Source organism: Dermochelys coriacea, chromosome 3 (assembly GCF_009764565.3).
Source record: "Dermochelys coriacea isolate rDerCor1 chromosome 3, rDerCor1.pri.v4, whole genome shotgun sequence".
Classification (NCBI taxonomy): Eukaryota; Metazoa; Chordata; order Testudines; family Dermochelyidae; genus Dermochelys; species Dermochelys coriacea.
In genome coordinates, this window is record NC_050070.1 from 194,157,080 (window position 1) to 194,164,852 (window position 7,773).

Sequence of the window (7,773 nt, forward strand, 5' to 3'; positions counted from 1 at the left end):
CCGCTGCTACCAGATGGATACAATGGGCAGATCTCGATCCTCCAAGAAGATTTTTACCTGTAGATGGCTTGCTGGCTACCCCCATGAATCAAAATGTCTACATCTGAAGATCCACAAGGGAGATGGCAATTCTCTCTCTGCCCCTGCGGATGACAGAGGTGAGAACAGTAGAAAATCACTGGGCCACCCTAGACACACAGAGAAGTGAAGTGAAGGGGGAAATATCAGACTCCCCAGTTTCATTATAAAAATGAAAACTTTTGCCTGGATTCACTTGAGAGTTTCAGACAAACTCCAAACACAAAGCAAACTCCATGTGGTGTGAACCAAACCAGCCAGTTTGGGTTTGCCAAAACCACATGAAATTAAACTGATGGGATTTCTAACAACTCTCTTCAATACCCTTGAGCTGGCTGAGCTGTCATGTTGTTTGAGATTCCCCCATCATGGACTGTTACTCTGGGCAACATCCACTAAACTAAATAAACAGTTCAAAACTGTAGGACTTCCTCTTTAGTATTAAAGGGAAAAGGAATCAGTCTCTTTATGTTCCATATAACATTTATTTGTAAACATAATGGCATTTCCATTTATAGCATTTTTAATTGTGGGGGAAAGTGAACAGCAAGGGGATCAGAAATAGGCATTTTCTCTGATCTTTTGTAAATCTGTAACATCAATTCTATCTTATTCCATATATCTTACGACTCATTACCTGTACCATAGAGGTTGGACCTGGACCATCATCCTGAATCCAGTCACCCCTGGAATTTGGCGTGTTCAAAATAGATAACCAGCTTTTGAATCTGCAGCTTCCACCCATTGTTACTATAATGCTATTGATAATATCAGCTGCTTACTGAAAAGGGGTGACAATTTATAAAGAGAGTAAAAGTTCTTTAAAGCCATATCTTACTATTCATGAGTACAAACCCAATAAAAGGGAATACAGAAAAAAACAATGTAGTTGCCCAGCAGACTTCTGCTGTTGTTTCAAATATTTATATTTGGATATGATCATTTCTCTAATATCTCAGCTTCTCCTTCTGCTCACTCCTACGGTGAAATAGCATTAGGATTGCATCACACTCTGTGGCCATAATAATAGAGATGTCACTAATTAACCATTGTGTCTTCACTGCAGATACATCAGAAGAAGGAAACGGGTTGGAAGTTGAATAAGGAGCAAACCCTTGTTTGGACACAAATATCCTGGAGAAGTGGGAAAAACAGGGAAGATGTACTAGAAGTTATATTTTAACAACACATTCCCATCAGATAGACAGTGTAGCTGTTGTTTAGGATGAACTATTGTCCTGATCCTGCAAATGGACCTGCCTGGGCATATCCCCGCTGTGTCTGGAATATTGTGTGGGCACAAAGATCCATCCATGTGCAGAAAATAGCAGGATCAGAGTCTATAGGTATACAGGGCCTGATCCAAAGTCCATTGAAGTCATATGTACATGTATATTGGGCCAAATGAACCTTGCATTGACTCCAGAGCTTTGTCTTTTCACTTCACTTCTATTCTGGTTCTTATGCCACACCTATGATTGTGGTATCCGAGGAGCTGCCAGCCCTTTAATTGTCTCTCTCCCTGTCCTCATTCCACTTGTGCTATTAGAGTGCTGTCACTCATTTTGACCCCAGTTCAGGAAAGCAAGACATGCTTTCCTCAACTGGGGCTTTTCTGGTTCCTGATCTCTGGCTCTCTCCCCATGAGTGAAATCTTAATCTCACTGAAATAAATTGTAGTTTTACCACTGACTTCAGTGGGGCCAGGATTTCACCCATCTGCCAAGAGCCACATTTGTATCACAGGCTATGATTCCAAAGCACTTTCTCTCTGTTTGGTTCCGAGTCCCTCATTTTCTCTCTTCCCTTCTTCCAGTTCCTTCTCTTGCTCTCACTCCTTAACCTGGGTATAATTCAACAGGAACAGTTTTAATTGACGATGGTCCTATCTGCATCTAATACTGTTTTCATGTGAAGCCTGTGAACCTCCAGTCATACAACATATCCTTTCCTTGCTTACGTGAATCCAATTAACTCAAAGTTTAATAGTATTTTTAATAATGGTTTCACAAAAGCTTTAAAATATTTCATGAAGCACATGGAACATGACAGTATCCTAAAGATTTTACAAAACCTCAAACTCATGCAGGCTCTCCCATCCCACGAGTGTGAAATCTTATTTTCCAGTTCTCTGCTCAAATTTAATGAGCCACCTCCTGTTTAACCTTCATTTGAGAAAATTTGGAAGCATCCAGGGAATTTGGATTTTCCTCCCTTGGTCAACAAAGCTAACATTTGGCATGGCCCCCAAAATGTGTCCTTTCAAGTTGTAAATGTGACAAGCTTTTCATAGTACTACTTGGATAGAATGAGTTAAATTGAACTTCTTTTCTAGTTAAAAAAAAAGCAAGAAGAAATACAAAAGTGAGACAATAAAACTGGGCCCCATCTTAGCTGCCCTTCTCAGAGCAAAACACCAGGGATCAGATCTGATGGAGTTACTCAGACCGAATAATGTCTTAATCCATAAGTAATCTCACAGAATCAGTGGGATTACTTGTGAAAGAAGGTGTTACTACGAGTGAGTAAAGGCATCAGAATCTAATCTTTAAATAGTGTTCCATTATTTCCTAACTACTATTGGCTGGTTAAATGAACCTCTGCATACAGCAGATCTTTTCTGTTGTTATTTTCTTTGTTACTCCTTTTTAGATAAGATATACTTAGTGAAAACACTAGCGATCTCAATTAAGCAGCTGGGTGACTTATAAATATATATTTATGTTTGAAGCCTAAGTGGCCATTGGCTTCCCTACTGTTTTACTTAGCTAACAAAACAACTCTATCAAAGTAAGTATTATTCCAAAACCCAACTTCCTGTGCAGAATGCTCCCATGTGTTCCATCAGTCTGGTTCTCTGATGAACTACATCGTTTCTTATAAACTGTCCATGGCCCATAAATTTCCAAGCATAAAGGCTATTACTGTGCTGTGCAAATCTGCTGAGAATTTTATCCTTATAACTTCATTTCATTTGGTTGCAATGAGTTTGGTAAGAAAGTTAATCTGAAAACTTTTTTGCAGAGGGAGGGGCTTATTTTGATTAGTGGCAATTAGTTGATGCAGGCTTTAAACTGGTTTTGTTTTGACTGAGACATTTTCTTAAGTTTGAGCAAGCTAATTTGAAGCAGAGCTCATCCAACTGAAACCAAACATTCTATCACCAAAGTCCTAAAAATAAAATTCATATAAATGATGGGAAAATAAATAATATTATTTCCTAGGCCACATGGGAAGATAAATATTGTAGGTGCTACAAAGAAATGTGATTTAAATAGCAGGTCCAGTGTATATGGAAGTACTACAATAATGACAACTAACTATGTAAAAGGAACATTTTCCTTTCCACACAAGCCAGCATATAGGAATCCAGGGAGATGGGAGATTTAGATTTTTTGTGCATAAGGATAAAGTCCTTTCCTGAATTTTTTTGCTCATTTTTAGCGGTCATTACTATGTGTTTACATATGGATTCCTGTTGTCACAAGGATTGGACAGATCTTCACACAAATAGTAGACTGTATGTTTCATTAAGTGTGAGAAATGACTGAATTTTGCCATTGGGTGTAGCATAAGGCTTTTTGCTTCTACTGGTTAAATTCCATCTAGTATAATTTGTATTGTTATGTTAGCTCGAGGCTACGGGTGTGGGGGGGAGAGAAGAAATAAGCTACAACTATCATATTTTTCTCCCTAAACCCAAAAAGCAGTCAGTCACGAACAATAAATGGGGAATAGGGGCATGTTGATATCTTAATTCTGGAGACTTCTCAACTACCTTGCACTAATTTCATTATGTTGAATTTAATGGGGCTTTATTGATAGATAACCCATGAAATATGACTTGGAAACATTGTGCTACAATAGGATATCACCAAACACTTGATATAGGGAAACTAAAACAAAAACAGATGTTTTAGAGAAAAAGCAACTTGAATTTGTCACTCATAAACCAATTAAAAATTTCTGTATCAAGCTGACAGTTCCCACGAAGCAAGCAACTGGAGTAAACTCAAATCAATAGGCTGTGAGAGCAATTCCCCATTCTGTTTTTTTGCTGCCTTCAGACATGATGCTGCTAAGTTTAAAAAAAACAAAAAAAAAGGGTGATAAAGAAGCAGTCTCACCTTGTCACTCTCTAACCCAGGATGTGTCTTTTCACCTTCACACTTCTATCCATTGCTCATTAAGCAAACAGCGAGATATTCCCTCTATTGTTTGTCTCTTTGGCACAGAACCACAGCACTTTCATGTACAAGTACGCTACACAGGAATGCATTAAAATTGTTTCTGTTTCAGTCAGGTACTTAGTTAAAATGTGGTTAACAAATTCTGACAAAAAGGGGAAACTGAGGGAGAAAATTAGTTTCTTTTTTTAACATTTCAAAATTTAGTCATGGTGCTGCTGATCTTTTCTGGATTTTTCTTTTCTGGGATCGGAATGTTTGTCAACGTAGAGCCCAGTTCAGCAAAGTGCTTAAGTATGTGCTTAACTTTAAGCATCAAAGTCAATGGGCCTTAACCATGTGCTTAAAGGTAAACATAATTAACAGGCTATAGACAAGTTAATAATCTACTCAATCTGGAAACAAATATTAAATAACATACTCTGGAATATCAGAGAGAGAGACATTTCTTTGTTCTAGTTCAATTTGCTAAATTACCATTGTATTTGTGACACTTTCCATCTTTTGTTTCTTGAAGAAATGTAAATTATTGTCCTATATTATGAAAAAAAAGTCATAATTAAGACTCCCAGACTACCATCTTCTCCAATGTGCTGCTATAGGATAATTATTTACTTTAAAGAGAAGTTTATTTACTAACATTCATTTCCAAAAGAAAATATTCAAAATAAGTCACATAACTCATTATCCATGTTATACTAAATATCCATTAATCGGTTAGTGTAAAAATTCTCAGTTATTTGAATAAGATGTACAAGTAACATAATTTTTTCCAACATTTACTGTAGAGTTAGTTTATCTAAGATGCTTATTATATTATAGACAACACAAGTTTATACTCTCATGAAAGTTGTCTTTTAAATAGATCATAAAATCCAATGTGAATATTTAACCAAAGAGTAACAACTTAGTGTCAGATACTCACACAGTATAATGTAATGACACTGTTCATTTTGACATCTGCCCAGACAGATGTTTAAAACTAAGTTCTTCAGATTCTTTTTTTGTTTTAAGTTACATGGAAAAAATCTGGGAATCATCTCTTATATTGAAGCTACTTAGTACAATTTAACTGTCAACAGTTTAATTAATTTAAATGTAGACATACTGTGGAAGCCAGCATCTCACATTAGCCTTACACAAAAATTGGTAAAAGAAAAAACCCTACACGCAGTATCTGGCCAGTAATGCCTATCATCAACATATATATTTACAGGATATACACAGAGCAAGTACTTAAAATCATGTAATTTACTCTTGTTTTGATTCTCAACTGTTACTGGCATTATGTTAAAATCAGACAGTTATAACTTTGATAATCAATGGACACATCTGTAGTTAGTTTCATTCAAAAAGTATATGCTGATTATTTATACATATTGTAATACTGATGTTATATATATATATATATATATGGCTGTACATATATAATTTAAAGAAGTTGCAGAGTGATCTTTTTTATAACTCCACGTGTCTTCAGATTTCTGGATTTTAGCTTCATGTTGAAGCTTGCCCATTACCACATGCTGATTGCTAAATTCATTATAATGTAGATCATGTTTTAGTGATATTCCTTTAAACAAAGTTTGATTGCTAAGTGCTTGTTGGTTAGCTTATTTATTATGAAGATTTGTCAGGCAAAGCAGTTAAGTAAATCAGTAACAAATAAAAGATTTAAGCTCATAGATATAAACCAGTTAATTTATTACTAACAAAGGTTTCTGGCTTCTTAATAAAAACTCAAGAAGACATGTTGTTATGGTTGCTTTGGAAACAAATACCTTTTTATTTTCCAGTAACATACAGAAATTTGAAAGAAGATTCTATGGGTCCAGATGAATGAGTGTGTATACTATTTGTTTTATTTTCACTAGCTGGTTATACAATATGTAGGCAATACATAACTTGATTTGTTTTGCAACCCATGTGCAGTCTCAGAGTTCTGTTTTTCACTTCAAATAGAAGGAGCCATACCACTTTACATGTCTCGTGTATATTTATAATTTTTATAATCTTAAACAAAGACACATTTTGCCACACTGTAAATGTGCCAGCAAAGAGGTATTTATAGCACCACTGTTTTTACGTTACAATCTTTTCCATTATGTAAATCTGAGAAAAGAAAATCACAATGTCAAACATAGTTAGAATTGAACTTAAACCATAGTACTGTAAATTTTTATTCTACTGAGTATTAACTACTCTAATTTCTTTGTAATTCTGTTACATTCTATGCAATAGTTCTCTTACAATACTGGAAATGACCAACAATAAGCTAACCATGCAGTTTGTCCTGGGTGTAGGTAGTTGTAGAATGTACATTCAGTCAAATTTTCCAAAATGCCTATGTGACTTAGGTATCTAAATCCTACATTTTCAAAAGACTGTTAGCCATTTAGGCTCTTGAATCCCATTTTCAGCAGTGATTTAGGCATGTACAGTAAGATCCACAAAGAGATTTAGGCACCTCACTACTGCTTTAGGCACCTAAGTCTAAAATGAAGATCCTCAAAATCCCTGCTTAGCTGCCATCTAACTCTGTAGGTGCCTAAATTTCCTAGACATCTAAGTTTACATCAATGAGGTCCCCTAGGCACCTAAACTTCCCTGGTGGCAATGCCCCCTTATGCCCAGTAGCCCAGTGGTTAGAGCACTCCCCTGGGTTATGGAAGACCAGAGACCAAACCCTCACTCCTGATTCAGAGCAGAGACGACTCCAGGTGTCCTAAATTCCAGGTGAGTGCGATCTCTAATCTCTGGGGTACTGCATAACCTGCTCAGCTATTTGTGCAGATTAGGCACACTCTCAACATACCTATTGGATTTGGCCCCAAATTGAGAGAAGTGGGGAAATGTCTATTTTGTGAAACCTGATGGGGCTTGGGTGCAAGATAGCACTGAGCAGCTTGGCAGCACCAGGACTCAGGCAGATTTGTGCATGTCCACCAGCAGAAATGTAGGCTTCATGGGGACTTTACTGGTGGAAACCTGAGCACCTAGAGACTTTAGGCAGAAGCTGAGCTGGGATTTGGTAGATGCTAGCATCACCTAAATGTTGGATTTAGGGGCAGTTTGGTGCCTCAGTCCCCCTTGTGAATCTGGCCCTTAGGAGCCTACACCTCATTATAAATCAATAGGATTTAGGCACCTAGGGCCCAGCTCCTCAAAGTTATTTAGGTGCCTGCCTAATTATCTTTGACATCACTAAGTCACTCTTGAAAATGAGATTTAGCCCTCTAAGTCTCTTAGGCCTTGCAACACTGAGCAGGACAATGCCTCAATACCTTAAAACACTGGGCCTAAATGCCTAAACCACTGTGGAAAATGGGAATAAGTGCTTTGGAAAATTTCACCCAATGTCTCTACATTTTAACAATTAATTTTCTTGTTATTTTACTGTTAAACTGGGCAAAGTGCAGGCATTTTTCCCCCAACATTTATATTTCAGAGAGAGAAAAAGCAGTGCCAAAGTATGTGCAACACTTTTGATTCAGCATATGAACAGTCA